The 17,259-nt window shown below is 33.9% G+C and overlaps 1 long non-coding RNA gene across 1 annotated transcript; it reads right to left on the reverse strand.

Annotated features, from left to right (window-relative positions):
- Nucleotides 1–647: 647 nt before the first annotated feature.
- LOC148623957 (uncharacterized) lies at nucleotides 648–17,259 on the reverse strand. Its single transcript, XR_015919582.1, has 4 exons — nucleotides 17,198–17,259; nucleotides 3,736–3,835; nucleotides 2,424–2,671; nucleotides 648–771 (listed from the first exon to the last, which is right to left on the reverse strand). It is a non-coding gene; the product is annotated as an uncharacterized LOC148623957 (long non-coding RNA).

A 17,259-nucleotide genomic window follows, 5' to 3' on the forward strand; every position in this document is an offset into this window, starting at 1 on the left:
AGAAACTAATACAAACAAAAATGTTTACCCAACGTTTTTCAGTTTATCAAAGGAAAAGTAGAAATACCACGGTACCAATAAACATGAGTTTCCAGTTCAAATCATAAAGTGACCAGGTGCTAACTTCAGATTTCTTTTGGTCAACACTGTCACATCTAGAAAGAGTAATCAAGGGAGCCAAGATTCTAGTGGAAATCAAAACAATGAAACCCAGGGACCAAAACCAGACAAACACAACAAAGAACACCAAAGTAGCACAAACACGTAATAAAAATGTTTTAGAAACGTTTCCTTAAAAAGACCGAAAACATTTTTTAGAAATGTTTTTAAAACGTAAAAATGTATGGTTGCAGAAAAATTATAATAACGTTTTCGATAACTACTCAATATAATATTATTATAACGTTTCCTTAAAAAGACTGAAAACATTTTTTTTAGAAATGTTTTTTTTAAACATAAAAATGTATGGTTGTAGAAATATTATAATAACGTTTTCAACAACCAATCACTATAACGTTATTATAAAGTTTTTCCAAAAAAAACCCCAAAAAAACAAAAAACAAAAAATCAAAACAATCCAAATTATGAATATTGTAATGTAAAAATTGCATACACATAAAACAGATTTAACATGAGATAAGACATTTGTAGGGTTCTCTATATTTTGTAGATGTAGCAACAAACTAAACGGATTTTCAAAGATAGGTTTTGTCAGTTCACTTATTCATCTTCATGCATCTCAAGCAGTGTCCATTTCTGTTCTCCGGTTTCCTGAAAAAAAAGATGCATATGATTAATGGTATATTCACGATATATATACTTACAGTAGTTATAATTAAATAATTAAAACTAAAGGGAAAATTATACATACTATCAATTACATATTACTTGATTTTTTTTTGCAACAGATGTATGTGTCAATTATGGAAATACCTTTGTCTGCTAGATTAAAACTTTGCATCAATTTTAATGTGTTTTCTACAATTTATTACATGTAATTGGTTTAGACTTGTTGAAAGATATAAACCTTATCAACGTGTGACCGCACAATCGATCTGCCTTGTCATTCCAGCTTCCCTAAATTCAAAGTACATTTAAATCCATAAGGATTAACTAAACCTATGTGGGTAAAACCATGTATGGACAGGGCTGACAAAGGAGGACCGCTTAATTCTAAGGCAGACAGGTAAAATTAAATCACTCTAAGGTCAATGAAAATGATATGCCGGTTTCCTGCTACCCCTCCTAACCTAGTCTTTTCGTGCTTACCCAGAATATTTAATGGCCATTTTAGCTAAAGCAATGTTTTAATATATAAAGAGAAAAGATGTGGTGACTATGACAAAGAGACAACAACCCCACCGAAATGAAAAGAAATATCAGCTCAAAGCCACCTATGGGTCATCAATGAACGTAAAGAGGAAACCCTTACGCCACAGGTTAGGTTGAAGCTGGTCCCAGAACAACGTACAGGTACAGAGCAATAGTTGCTCCTATATACTACAGCAACATTAAAGTATACTGAAAGTGAAAACAAAATAATACATACAGAGGCCAAAAATTCCTGACTTAGGACAGGCGTAAAAATGCAGCGGGGTTAGAGTACTTTGGCGTGATTACAACCCTCCCTGTTTTAAAATGTGGCCCCTGTGGAAAAATATAATACATTTAGAACACCTGACAATTAGTTCAAAAATATCTGAATTTTTCTGTCAACAGAAATAAAGAAAACCCAAGTTTACTGACATACCAGCTCCAGACCAGTTTAAATCTACAAAAATAGTTATGTTCTCATCGTACAAGTGTAAGTTTAGATTGCTTCCCCATTGACTCAATGTAAAACGTTTTGAAACATAAAATAATTTCCCTACCTACCTATATGTACCCTATTTTTTTCTGTCCAGTGGCAGGAAACACGACTTTTTTGGCCTACACACTTCAATAGGCTTAATAAAGTAAAGAATTCGTAAGAGCTTCTTTAAATAAAGAAATACCTTGTTGGCATTACTTATTTTTTTAAGCGTTAGGAAGATACTGTAGCATAAAGACTTCAATGACATTTTTGAAATCAATAAATGTTTTGTATGTTTGTCGTATCAGCAAACAAAGCCCAAAAAAAAACATAATTTTTGCCTCCAAAACGTATTGCATCCAATGTTTATTATCAGAAGTAGACGTAGAAAACAATAGCATTATTAAAACTTGTACTGCTACCACACTAAGCAGTACAAAGAAGAGATAGTCGAAAATCATAAACCTGTGCTATCATGTTTTGGTCTATCTACAAAAGACGATGATTGTTATCTACCATCTATGTACTGGATTCCTAAACTCCACAAGGATCAATACAAACAACACTACATAGCCGGATCTACAACGCGTACCACAAAACCTCTTTCAAAATTTTTAACTTCTATACTCACAGCTGTCAAAGAGGGTCTCCAGTCCTACCATAACACTTGTTACTCCTGAAGTTGTATCATTGTTTCTAAAAAAAAAAACAAAAAAACAAAAAAAAAATGCTGGAATTTTGGATAGAAAATATATTTGTCCTGTGTTGTGGACGCGTTTTTCAACAAACGTTCGGCATTCCTATGGGAATAAATGATGCTCCTCTACTCGCTGGCCTATTCCTTCACTTTTACGAGGCTGACTTGATAGCTGATCTAATCTGAAAGAAAGAATGTCATTTAGCTATCCTTTAATCTCAGTTTCCGCTATATAAATGACGTATTATCGTTAAACAATCCTACTTTCAGGGATTTGATACATCATATCTACCCCAAAGAACTTGAGATAAAGGATACAACAGACGCTGTGAAGTAGCCTCATATTTTTACCAACACATAGAGATCGATGGTAAAGATCACAACTCATACGTTATGCCAGAGCTTGCCGTAACTACGCAGACTTTTTGTATTGCACTAGACTACTTACAATTAGGCTTCTGGACCAAAGTTTTGTTGCTATAAATTTGAAGTCATCACTACAGAAGTTTTTTAGTCGTCATCATGAACTCGTGGACCTTTATTGTGAATCCATCTGCACCGTGAATATGATTTGTTGGAGTCCGAATTGCTAATTTACTTTTTTACTTTGTATTTATCATTTTAGTTACTTTATGTCTTTCGTTGTGTTTGTCTGTTTCCCATATATGGTCACTGTCCCTGGAATACATCATTCTTTTGATTTCCGCTATAATCTTGGTTCCCTTGATTACTCTTTTTTAATCATTTCTATGTTTGAATTTTGATCAGTGGCCCTGTGAAAAGAGACGTAAATAGACGTTTCATTTAGTCACAAAAATATTTATTCTCTATCCATTTTAAACACTGTATATTCGTTAATTTATACATTTTAACCCACCACCCACACACGCAACCGGTTGTACTTATGTTTTCTTGAAAAATGATATTGATTTAAATTTTAAATAGTAGTAATAAAAAAATAACAAAGAAAGCCTCGAAACTTTAAAATAAATTGGAAATAACTCTTGGATTTTGTTCGCACCGACCCTAGTTAAGCCTTTTGGATAGAAAAAGAACTCTTTAGCGTGCAAATGGCAATCAAATGTAACAGGAAGATCCAAAAACATAGTAAACAAATATTTCTATCTGAAAAATCTCATAATAAAAATTGGTGTACATACATTTAACATTGATACTAATGTTATTATATTATTTTCTTAGAAAATATGATTCCCTTTTCCAGGTTCTTTTAAATCATATACTATACTTGATCATATAACGGACTGTTGTATCACGAATTGCCTCATCTGAACTCCGATCGCAACTAATTAAAACAAGGACAATAACATGGTTCTGTCAGGAAGGGTCTGTAAATATAAGTAATTTTAGAATATGCCAGATGGAGCACAACCATTGTCTACCAAATTTATGAGTAACCCTTTATATCATATCATAATGTTCATATTATATCTTATATTGGTAAATTGAATGCAGGATTTGACAGAATGGGATTATTTCACAGCATGGTCCAGGTTCCAAGGGACAACAGAAGAATGCGTTATATAAAGACTGGCGTTACTACACCACAGACCGTTAAGATATCTGTGTTTAAGGACTATGTTGCATTGGAGAATTGTCATTCATCTAACATCGAACCCGTTATATCAACAGAAATAAAAGGATGGTTATTGCATGGAAATTTTAGTAGGGTCAAAATCAGACATGACAGAATCCCGGGAACATTGTTTATACCAGAAGGCGAGTCAAAATGAAGGACATGGAAATTATTCAATACAATTATTTGAGTAAACACAAAACAAAACACGAAAGAATGGTTTTTGAATTATTTTTTTCTGTTTGTTCTTAATCTTTATTATATTTACAAAATGAATGGCATTGACATCATTATACATCAGATGTTCATTCCAGAATTTTGACGATCGGGTATAAAAATTTGAAATTCGTTACTAAATGAGGAAAATTTTTATTATTCAAATACTATTTTACCATAGGTCCTTTTCCAGGCATTACCCATATGTATGGAGTTCCGGGAATCTGATCGAATTTCGAGCAGCCATGCTGGCCTCTAGAGGTTTTGTTACGTTTGCTTTATCATACTTTATTTTCGACGATTTGCCTAAGAAAATGGATGGTATAGATTTTGAATACCTTAAGGTAATGTAAGCTAATAAACTTACATAATTAGTCCTTTAATTTGAATAATTGAATACATTAAGGTGGATTATGTCAATTGTTAAAAAGAAGGAATAATCAATTAATTACAAAAAAATGTAATACTGCAAATTTTGATAAAAATGATCAATAAAATTTGATATTATTCGGGGTCATACAAATCTGACAACTCGATAGATAAATACCTCAAGAGGTCTTTGGTCTAAAACTACCAAATCATATATTTAAAGAAGCTTTACCTTTTTTAAATTATCATATCATGTCTATATTGATGCCATTCATTTGCTTGTCTAAGTTTCATAGTTTATCTAAGATAATCAATCTCTCGGAGTCTCCATTTTATCGTTGTTTGACCACGGGTTGGCCATTTATGTCACATTGTTTTACCCCGAGCGGTAACGAGGGGTTAAATAATGACATAAATGGAAAGATCTGAAAAATTCCCAACGATGTTAGAACTGTCAAATTTGCGATGCAAATTTTTGGACGTTCCCTCCGCGGGACTCGAAATCGTACCGCTGTGACATCTATGGCATTATCGCCTGCACAAAGTCCAGCGCCCTAGACCACTCGGCCAGCTAGGCTATATAAAAATATAGCTTTCGCTGGCCGGGTTATTCATCCTCGTAGAATTAATCTAGGGTTGTGACTTAGTACACGATGTATGGTACTACGGGACAATTCATTTAGTGTTATAATGTAGGATAGAGGATCAAATTAATGATGCATGTCATAACAAATCAATATTATACAAACGTCTCAGAATGTGACGAATCGCTACACTGACAAAGGTGCAGTATCGTCTGCATACAATATAATAAACAACTTCCAAAATAGTTGCACTTTTTCATTACATAAAACAGATAAATCATTCATCAATCCACGTTATTTTCAGCGAAGAAAACCTCCAAGTCATTAAAAAAAAAAACACTGCAAATAGAAAAGGTGATACTTTTTCACTCTGTGTAACCCCAGCATGTGAAATAAAAAAATCAGAATAATAGACTTTGTATATTCATTCAATATTTTATCATTGTCAAAAGCTTTCATATTTTTCAGACTTGAAACTACTTTTCTAACTTCCGAATCTGATATCGGGCTATTAAGATGGATTTCGGCTTCCTCACTCACGTTTTCTTTTACGATATTATTTTGTAAGTCAACATCGTTTTCTATGTCATCAGCTTGATTCAAATTTGTGAAGTGCTCATATAATATTTTAAGTGATATATTAGATTTTTCGTCTTTTTTCGTTTAATTTATATCATTTAAGATTTCCATAGTTCTTTTGGATCTTTTTCTGACGTATTACAAAGATCATCAACCGCTTTTTGTTGAAAATCAGCAAAAGCTTTGTTTAATGTTGCTTTATGTTCTTTACTTGCCTGTCACATTAAGTTATATAGCTATTCATAGATAGCTCCTCAAGTTTTAATAAAGTATTTGATAATTATCCTTCCGGATCGTCCCGAACACGAATTTTGTATTCATTAATTTTTTCGGTATTCCATTTTCGATATCCAGAATTAATAATTTTATCTACATTATTTGAGGAAATGCTGCCAGGAAATTCGATTTCAAAACATAAAAATATCATACAGTGAAATCCTGAATACAAAGGTATGAACTCCTAAATATCAAATTCAATTAAAAGTGGAAATAAAGTAGAAGATATAATTAAATAATCAACAACACTAGAATCTCTGCATGTCTTATTACCGACCCGACTCCAGAATTAGCAATACATAAATTGTTCTTTTTACAAATTTCCAAGAGTATTTCCGTAATTTTTTGGAGTACATGTACAGTTTGACACCCTTACTAATGGAACGTTATATTCAGCTAATTTATCAAAGTTATACAAGTCTTCTAGTGTATATTCATCATTATTCAGATTAAAAATATTAACAACAGTTTCATCAAGTATTACAAAATCAGATAATGACCCAGTTTTTGCATTGAAATCACCCATTAACGTTAAATAATTTTTTAATGGTGTATCCATCAGCACCATGAAAACTGATTTATTCAAAAGGTCATAGTTTTCCTTCCCTCGTTTGTCTACCCCGGACTTGACTTTTTATGAGCAACTCGGCGGGTGTTTCTATAAAAGCAAAGGACGCTTACCCTACCGGTGCACCTGGTCCATGCTCTCAGTTTTTAGTGGAGTCCGAGTTGCTCATTTACTTTTGTTACTTTGTATGTATGATTTTAGTTACTTTATGTTCTTTGTTGTGTATGTCTGTTTTCCATGTCTGGTCTTTGTCCCTGGATTACATTCTTTTGATTACCGCTATAACCTTGGTTTCCTCGATTACTTTTTCAGAACTTGACAAAGTAATCAATTCGTTTTCGAGTTCAACGAAAGCCTCAACATTTGAATATTTCGAATTTTCTGGTGGTATATAAACACAACCGAAAATCAGGTCTGATTTAAATGAAGGAATGTTTTTTTCTATATATAAAATCAAAGAACAAGTTCACTTTCTGTTTTTTTTTAAATTTTAGATTCAAGTATTTTTTGAAAATTACAATTGTTACTTCCGATGCTCTATTGAATTTCTTTCGATTTTTTGTGACGTACTCATAACCATCTGGTACGTTTATAACACCCTAATCTGTTAATTTTGTTTCTACAAAAATGCAAATATCATGTTTACAAGTTAAATTATTAAAATCTGGTGATAATAATCTATTCGTAATATCATAAACATTAAAAAACAAGCATTTCAGGTCATTAATAATATAATTATTTACAATTTTATTTTTTGGAACATATTCATCTGGTTGTCCCTAAGTGCGTCCAGCTCTGCCCCCTGAGTGTTGAGGAGATGGTCCATGTCTATGTCGTTTGCTTGGTGGTGTATCACTAACGGACGTAGCATTTGGAAAGGTCTGTTGATTTACATGGATATTGTTCAGTGTGTCAGCTGTTGGTTCGTTAACTGTTTCATTCGGTACATACAATACATTGTCTATAAAGAGCTTGTCACGAACCATGACAACTTGCCTATTGTCTCTTTTGCCTGTTTCATGACCGGATACGGATCTTTTCGTCTTCGTTCAATTTCTTGTGGAAAATGTTCTTTTTATAACATATGGTTAACCTCTAAGTTTGTAGGCGCAAATAAGAACATATTCCAGATCTTTCCGATAGAGGAATATAGTCGCAATGGGAGGTCATCTTCTATCACCATGTGGAGCTCTGAATCGATGTACATTCCCAAATTCAAGATGGTATTTAATACCTTGCCCGTTATAGAGGAAACTACGTATTAAAGACTCAGTGTCCTCGTTTCTCTCGCGGTACAAAGCTGTAAATATCAAGTTGTATTTCATTGATCGACATTTCAGATCAAGTACATCAGCTTTCAGTTTCTTAATTTCTTCAGACTCAGCAGCAGGTTGTATGATTGGCTGGAAGACATGTTTCTTCTCTTTAATTCTAGTAACTTGATGGATCAAGGTACGAGTGTTCGTTTTAATCTGTAAGTCAGCATTTTTATTTGTTTCTCAGTTTTATCAAACAGATTGCTAACCCCTGATAGTTTGACTCACAATCAGAAATTTTCATTCGAAAGTCCGAAATAGTACTTTCTAGTGTTCGTACTCTTGCTGATAGCGCTAAAAATTCCTGTATTACGTACTTAATCTTTTGATCATTCTTGTTCAAACTCGACTCCATAATTGTCATTATACAGTTTTAACGATGTGAATAATTGGTATCTAGAACTCCCATTTCTTAAACAAAATCCAGTATAGAAAGTAAATAAATATAGTTATATTCCCGTATGAGAAAAATTAGTCCATAAATCACTTTATAACTATCCAAAATCCATAGTTTTTTTAGAGAGCACACTTTCCAGTAATGTCACGTGACAATTTTTATGTGACTATAGATTTTATTACAATAAATACGTTACCATCATAAATTCTGAGTAAGTCCATCTGCGGAATACCCTATCTAAAAATATCATCCAATAGGATGACCTTATAGTGGCCATCTACCCTTTATTCATCCATTTAATTTCCGCCTGCTCAAAAAGACACATATGGTAAATTATATTGTGAATAATATTGAAATTTTGTAATATTAGAAATCCCTTTTATTGAGGAAGTTTCTTTTATATATTTATTATTATTGTATATTGATACTTTATTATGGAGTTTAATGTTAAAAACCCATTTCAAGCCATTACTGGCAGTGATGTTTTTGGGTGGGTCGTTACCTTACGATAGTCAGATGGTTACTCCAAATGTGTCCAGTCAATCAACCAACGTTTTAACTTCGGTGACTAACACTACTATTCCACAGACCCCGGTTGTAGGTTCTGTGCATAGTAATAGAGTAATCCCTACTATAGGCCTACTCTTACAGTATATAGGCCAGTAGACACCACGGATTCAGTTTCCTGTACCCCTAGTGTATCTATGGGTCTACATTTACCAGGTTCGAGGCCTCCAGTGTCTTACTGTGGTGTTACTTTGCCCTTCTCGGCTAATAACCCCATTTCTTGGTCAAGACATCCCTGGCCTCAGACATACCCTTATCCAAGTATTCCTGGTCAGGTTTTTCCCGGTTTCTGGCCTTCTGGTAACAACTTTGGGCTTATTGATCCTCAAAGTTTCACTCCTAGTTTGTCAACCCCTGCTCCTTCTGTAGCATTGCCTTCTAGTGGTGTTACTATACCTGCAACTGCACCTACCTCTTCTGTTAGGTGTCAGTCTAATCAGGTTACTAACTCTTCCCCTCATTAGATGGTTGTAAGAGTATCTTAGATGACTTTCGTCAATCCATACCTTCTGGGTTTGTTGCTTTCTCCAATCGCCTCAAAGCTTTGGAGAAAAATATCAACCAACCCGCACCAAGCTCCTCTATGACTCCACTTCCTACAGTTCACAACTCTAAAAGAGAACATGAGGATAGGGATGATGAGGAACGCTTTTCAGTGGCCCCAGGTAGTCAGGAAGGTAATTTTTCCTCTGGTGAAGAAGGTGAAATTAGGGATCAGGTTCTTCAGAATGGTTCTGTTTGTAATACTGCTCCTTCTGTTATTGGTCGGTGTCCTACCAATTCCAACAAGGCTGCTAAAAGTGAGGATACTCCTTCTACTTTGAAGGATTTTAGAGATTCAGTTTACTCTATTATGAGAGACATCAATAAGGTGCCATTTCAGTGACCTCCCAAACCTAAGAGACTCACTTCAACTTTTGAAGTTTCTTGTGGTATGTCTAATGACCTACCTAATTCTTATACTAATTTCCCAGAATCCAATCACATGTCCACTTCTCTTCAAATTATTAATGAATATATCATAGACAATGAGTCTCATTTTTCCAAGGTAAGTGGTTTTGATATCTTTCTTTAATGATCATTTCCGATCTAGGGATTATGATATTTTCAATTCCACTTTGGGTAAGTTGGTTCCTTCTTATGATAAAGCTTTTTCTTCTTCAATTAATTCAAGGCCTGTGGACGGACTGTGTCTTTCTCAGTCTGTCTGGTCTTAAACGGAGAATCTTCTTAGAAATGCTTCTCATGTACTAGGTACAACAGAACATTATTTGTCTGTTGTAGCCCCCTTACTGAAAGATATTGCTCTTCCTTCTGAAGTAAAACCATTTTTACTTCAGGTTGATAAAGCTCAGGCTGTTCTCAGCTCTTACTTATGGGAAGTACTTATGGCAAATTTTACCTTATCCAAAAGATCCGAGATTCTGGATACAGCAAGAGTTTCAGACAGCCTGAAGGATTCTTTATTGAAATCTCCTTTGGACGACAAACCTTTTGTTCTTCCTCTTGACGAGATTCAGAAAAAGCTTAGTCATACTCCAGCACCAGTAAAGGTGGACGTTTCTCTCTCGGGAAATAATTCTAAGAGAGGTGGTTCTTCTACTGGTTGTTCTTCCTTTCCTTCCACAGAAAAGAGAAGGAATGTTTTCATTGAGGGCGGTACGAAAGGTGGTTCTAAGAAAACGGTTACTAAACGCCAAACAGGTAATTTTAAAGGCGGTAAGAGGTCTAATCGTTCCACCTTGAAAGTTGCCCTCCCGAACATTACTGATAAAACTCCATCATCCAGAGGTTTTTTTTTTACAAAACTCCTCTTTCTCAAATCCTAGTAGGGGGAGGTTAACTCATTTAATGTCAAATTGGAAAGACATTACATCAGAATGTTGGGTATTGTCAGTAATTCGGGGGGGGGGGGTACTCTAAAATTCATATATCTTCTGTCAGCAGAGATAGAATGTCTTTTGAAAGCAATAGAGGAAGTTCCTGTATCATCTATAGATCCAGTGAATACAGAATGGGAACTTCTCCAGTCAGTATTTCAAGCAATAACTCTTCATTGGGGGTCTCCTCATGTAGACCTGTTTGCAACAAGTCTCAACTTCAAACTTCAGGTGTTCGTGTCTCCTGTCCCGGACCCAGAAGCTTATGCAGTAGACGCCATGAGTTTTCCTTGGGAAGGAATGTTCGGATATGCGTTCCCTCCATTCAGATTTCTGTCAGCAGTTCTTCGGAAAATTCCTTCGGAACAATGTCTGATCATTCTTATTCCTCCAGCTTGGCCCAAGCAAGCTTGGTATCCAAATCTTCTTCAACTGTCTTGCCCACTCTTACTACCGGTAAGACACAATCTTCCTTCCCAGATCAAGGGCAAGATTCAAATCCAGAGAATCTACATCTTTTCTTGTGGCTTCTCTCAGGGATAGTTTCAAAGAGAGCAGCCAGACATCTCTCCCGAGCAGTCAGAGACTCTACCAACATCGTATACGATGCTAAGTGGACAATATTCAGTAGTTGGTGTAGTGAGAAGGAAATTGATCCTCTCAAAAATACTGTTCAGCAGTTAGCGGAATTTCTTATCTACCTTTTTGAAGATAAAAAATTGTCTCCTTCCACTATTTCCAGAACTATCCACTTGTCTGGTGGCCCTGACTGGTAGTAATGAGTACATTTCTCTTTTAGTTATGAACTTTACTCTTGAACATCCTAGACAGAAGGTTTTATCATCTTTAAAAACCTTTCCTTTTGAACCAGCTGAAGAAGAAGATGTCAAATGTTTGTCATATAAATGTTGTTTTCTACTGGCATTAGCTTCAGGTAGAAGAAATGAAATACACGCTCTGTCTACTTCTGATTCATGTCTACGGTTCAATAGAGATAAATCTTCAGTTACTCTTTTAACTGATCCAGCTTTTTTAACCAGAAATCAGATTCCTAGTATAGGTTCAGAACCAATAGTTATACCTTCGTTGCGTATTGATACTACATGTAAACTGCTTTGTCCTATCAGAATTTTACTCATTTATTTACAAAGAACCTGTAATATTAGAGCTAAGACTAATACTAGGCTGTTTATTCCTATTCAGAAAAATGTTAAAGATTTATCAGCAAAAACGTTATCTAACTGGATTTGTAAGACCATTCAGTTAGCTTAAATTCTTTTAGAGAAGAACCTCTGCCTAGTCTGAACATTAAAGCCCACGATGTTAGAGCTATGTATACATCTTGGGCACTGTTTAATAATACTTCTTTATAGGAAGTTTTATCAGCATGTTTCTGGAGAACTGAAAATTCCTTCATTTCTCATTACCTAAAATCATTATCTTCCCAAGATGAGGGCTTATTTTCATTGGGACCTTTGATAACGGCACAAAAATTGTTTTACCTCCTGCATCTTCTGATTCAGGGGATTCAGCTTTACGTTAGATTCTGTGTTTTTTTTTTATTAATTTTAAAATTTACTCAGAATTTATGATGGTAACGTATTTATTGTAATACAATTAAACATTTTTAAAGTAAAATGAGATACCATCATAAATGAAAGGTCCCTCCAAGCCACCCCTTCATCCCCTGTTATTTTTTGTATAGCTTCTTGCTTACTTTTGAAAATTAAATGGATGAATAAAGGGTAGATGGCTACTATAAGGTCTTCCCATTGGAAGATTTTTTTAGATAGGAGATTCCGCCTGATTGACTTGCGCAGATGGACTTACTCAGAATTTATAATGGTAAGTATTTATTTTATAAAATCCAATTTTTCTTCAAAAATATTAAATTTTCTCTTTTGATCTTTTGTTGTTATAGCAATTAATTGCCTAGTGCATATACACATGTACTCTCAGTTATCGTACAATTATTCACCTACATTTTATCTGTAATTAACAAATATAGAATAGGTGGTAATTTTTTTTTTATAAAATTAAGTCTAAAATAATATATTCTACGATAAAATGTCGATTTCGATATAATGTATAGTCACTGCTGTGAACATGCTGTCAAGTACATTGTACACGGATGCACTAACTTTGAACCGCGTCAATGTCTCTTCTCATGGATCCATTGTTGGTTTTAGTATCCGTAGAAATCGCCTTAGTTTTCTACTTTGTGATTTATTTTTGCGTTGACTATGGTACAAAATTGAGAGGCTTCAAATAAGCATGTATAAGCATTAAGGATCTTTCAATTGATTTTATGGAGAGGGGGGAGGGGGTGGTGGAGCTATGACCATAATTAAAATAAAAGGGCAGAATTGTAATTTTCAAGAAATAAAAAGGCAGGACAGCTGCTACGAAAAGAATATTTAATATTTTTCTTTGTCCTAATATTTTTTTGTTATTATTATTTTTTTCTATATTTAGGTAGTAGACCTGGGGTAAAGGAGATAATCCAAATTGAAAGGATTTTAGTCACTATTTTGAACGACTTCTAATATGCAAGCTTCAAGTGATATTGATGCTAAAGGGAAATAATTCCAAGAAAGGGTTCAACTTCTAGAACAAATATGCCAGCCCCAGTAATTCTGCTCTTTTGAAGTATTGACTAAATATTTCAAATGGGTACATTGAGGAATACATTTTTATACAATGGGAAAACGTTTGAAATGATACCTTCTACTGCAAACCAATATTTATTTAGATAAAATATTAAAACTGAAATATGAAATAATCTCTGTCATGACGACATGAAACAGTACGGCTAACCAATAACCTTCCCAGTTTTATAACTTCTTAACCTATTAGAGTTAAAAAAGTATACTTTTTTTATAATTCCATGTAAGACTTCCAGCTTTCTGTTTTCACTTTGTTGCTTTGTTCTGCATATGACTCTATCCAAAAGTGAACTATGTTTAGCATATAAGCCTGTCCCTGCAGAAAAATGAATATTCGTGTGACAATAATTTGCAACAGTAGTTGACTCAAACTGTGCCCGGCAATGCTCTTTCATCAATATAAGTCATCATCCATTGACATATGATATAGCCGTATACCCTCCAGCTGTAGGCCCATTAAACTCGAAAACTAAAACACTTTTTGATACCTGTCCGAAGCACGAAATACGATCCGGCATGGTTGGAAACATTGTTTTAATATCAAGCGCAAAGTAAAGCTTGTAACTCTCCCGATCCTTATTTTAAATGTCAGAAAATCAAAAACTATTTTCTTTGTTTGCCTGGTATAAAAATCAATGTTCTGGGTATTTTTTAATGAAATGAATAAGAACCGTCCTATATATCTTACAACGTTCATTTAAGACTGCCTTCTCTATCCAGAAAAATATGTAGAATGTATGTACATGTACAATGTACACATGTCAAACATGTACCTACGTTTATTCCATTTTGCAAAGTTTATATGCAAGATATAGCCTTCTTGTAATTAAAGTATTTGTCATGACAGTTGTAGTCTAACATTGGTACCAAGCAGGAGTCTGTATGTATGTCTGTCTGTCTGTCTGTCTGTCTTTCTGTCTGTCTATAATTAAACACAAGAAACGCCAGATATAATCACTAATGCAGTGCTACCATTGTATTTGAGGAAACAACGGTAAAACAATATAATTGTTTCATCTCTGTGGATTCCGTTTTCAGCGGAACACAATCTTGGCGACACCGAATTTTATATAAGTATGTTTTTAATTTTGTAAATACACTATTTTACGGAACGGCAGACCAAAATGATTTGTCGCTTTAAGCTTTTAATGCGTACATGTAAAGGTACAAAAGCAAACATTCTTTACAGGAATAAGTACGTGACTTTACCAATGCGTGAATTCCCAACGATTTTTTCCTCACATTTACGTCAGGCTGTTAAAAGTAAACTTTATATCTCAATACCTCCTCAATTCGAAGCTTTAATGCTTAATTATACGCAGTCATTTATGCTACATATACATTTCTCTTACTCAATCCAAAATGATAAAATACATGCAATATTTTAACATTGTGAAATGGTCATGAAAATCATATCACCTATATAATATTGTGTTTTCTATAACCTAATCATCAAACATACCAATGAAAAAACACAATAGATCCACACTAAAGAAACGAGAGAAAAAAAATATCATACTTAAAATCCGCCACTGACCAGGTCTCGCCACTTATTATATATGTCTAACGAATAGCGTAAAACATTACACTAAGGTGTAGTTGTTTTTCTTTTTTAATTTTTTTTCAACATAAACAGATTGAACACGCATACAGCTTTGTTTATTTCTTTTACGCACGAAAATTAATTTTATTTTTAAATTTCGTTAAAAACAAAGACGAAAACATTTGTTTTAATATTAAAAGTGGAAACGTTTAAGTTTACTGAAGGGAGATAATTTTATTTCTTCTAGTAGGCACTACAGAGCCTTATATACCATCATCCTTTGAATGCCTTAAAGTTTAATACAAGCCACTTACGTTCCCTTCTCAGCCAGGCGTCTATTCTTTACTACAAAAGTTCCAAAATCCTCAAATTTTATACATCAATTTGTAAAATGTCCTTCCTTTTCCAGAAAAATTTAGTTGTCTCCAATATTCCGATTTAGAAAAATTCATATATCCCATATAATTTTCAAACATGATAGAGAAAACGGTACTGACCTAGTGACTAGTTGTGTATAATTATGACGTCATTTTGTTTCAATATTAACACCTGGTTTAACACCTAATAGATTCCTTTGGTGCTTGCACTGACCCTTTTATGCGATTGTTTTTGTGGATAAATTACTTATAAACTGACATTCGTATGTGTATATAGTTGTAATATTTGTAACAGTCATTTTCTAAAGTTAATGCGCCTACATATTTCAGATGTGTCATCATTACACTATTTATTGTACATGAATTTGTTCAGTATTCCAAATCTTATCGCCAACTCAACCATGCTAAGTTTTGTTTGGATAGATAATGCGTAATGATTTAGCGCAAGCTAGGTTGCATATAAACAATTTCAAATGATGCCAAGATAATCTGTATTACAGAAAGCCATCTCGATGAAAATGTAAAAACACTGATTTGAAAATCCCTGGGTTCCATTAAGAAATTTGTAGAAACTGTTTCGGGGGAGGTTTTGCAGTTTTTATCAGTGATTCCTTGCATGCTAAGCGTAGGTCTGATCTAGAATTTCCAAACACTGAAATGATTTGGTTTGAAGTAATATTTTCCAATTTCAAAATATTAATTTGCACAATATATAGATTATCTGGCTCCTTACAGCAATATTGGGACAGTATCGAAGAGTCGTTTGAACGGGCATTTGATAAAAAAAAAACTCGCGAATCGTCATTAATGGGAATCTGAACGAAACCCTTTTAACTGCGTCGCCAAATTCTAGACTGATTAGAATCGCAAACAATTGTAACTTGACAAACGTTGTCACAGAGTCAACAAGAAACAACGCCTTACTCGACGAGTTTCGGTTTCAGATGAAGCGACCTGCATATTTTCCGAAGTAATTAATATTGACAGTTCGATAAGTGATCATGAGGCTACATGAATTACTATTACAATCCCATTTAAATTATTTTTTTTCATTTCCGAGAGAAATGTGGCTTTATAAACAAGCTGACTTCCACGGATTTAACGATGCTATTGAGAATTACGACTGGGATACGTTCTTTTTAGACAAAGACGTAAATGAGTTGACCGAAAGTGTCACTAAAATGTACATTGGATTGGGAAAACGATACATTCCTAATAAAACAGACAAATAAAGCAGATACGACAAAAAGATAAACACTGGTATAACTCTCAGATACGTAAAGAAATGCGGAAACGTGATCAATTACATAAACGATCAAGAAATAACATAACATTTTATCAAAGATATAATACACAAAGAAATAAGATAAATAACATGGTTAAACATGATAAAGAGCATTTCTTTATAAATGCAAATGAATTGCTAAATACTGAAAATCAAAATCTAAAACGTATTAGAAATTAGTCATGATGCTAATGGGCAAAGGAAATTTATCGTCAAATACCCCGCCTTTAATTAGCCTTGAAACAAACCAAATTGAATGTTACGACAAAGAAAAAAGCGAATATACTAAACAATTTCTTCTGTTCTATAAGAAGATATATTTACAAACGAACAGATCAAAATCTTGATGTAAATCTTCTAACTTATGCTAACTTATGAAGAAGTTAAAAATATTCTGGAAACATTACAAATCGGCAAGGCAGTGAGTTTTGATTTATTAGTCATCGTATGCTTGAATATACAGCAAATACTGTATGCAAACCCTTACGTACCATTTTTAATAGTCCACTACAAAAATCTGTTTATCCAACCACTTGGAAGTCGGCCATTGTCA

Source organism: Perna viridis, chromosome 2 (genome assembly GCF_037379345.1).
Source record: "Perna viridis isolate PV_CMFRI_1.1 ecotype Kerala chromosome 2, ASM3737934v1, whole genome shotgun sequence".
Classification (NCBI taxonomy): domain Eukaryota; kingdom Metazoa; phylum Mollusca; class Bivalvia; order Mytilida; family Mytilidae; genus Perna; species Perna viridis.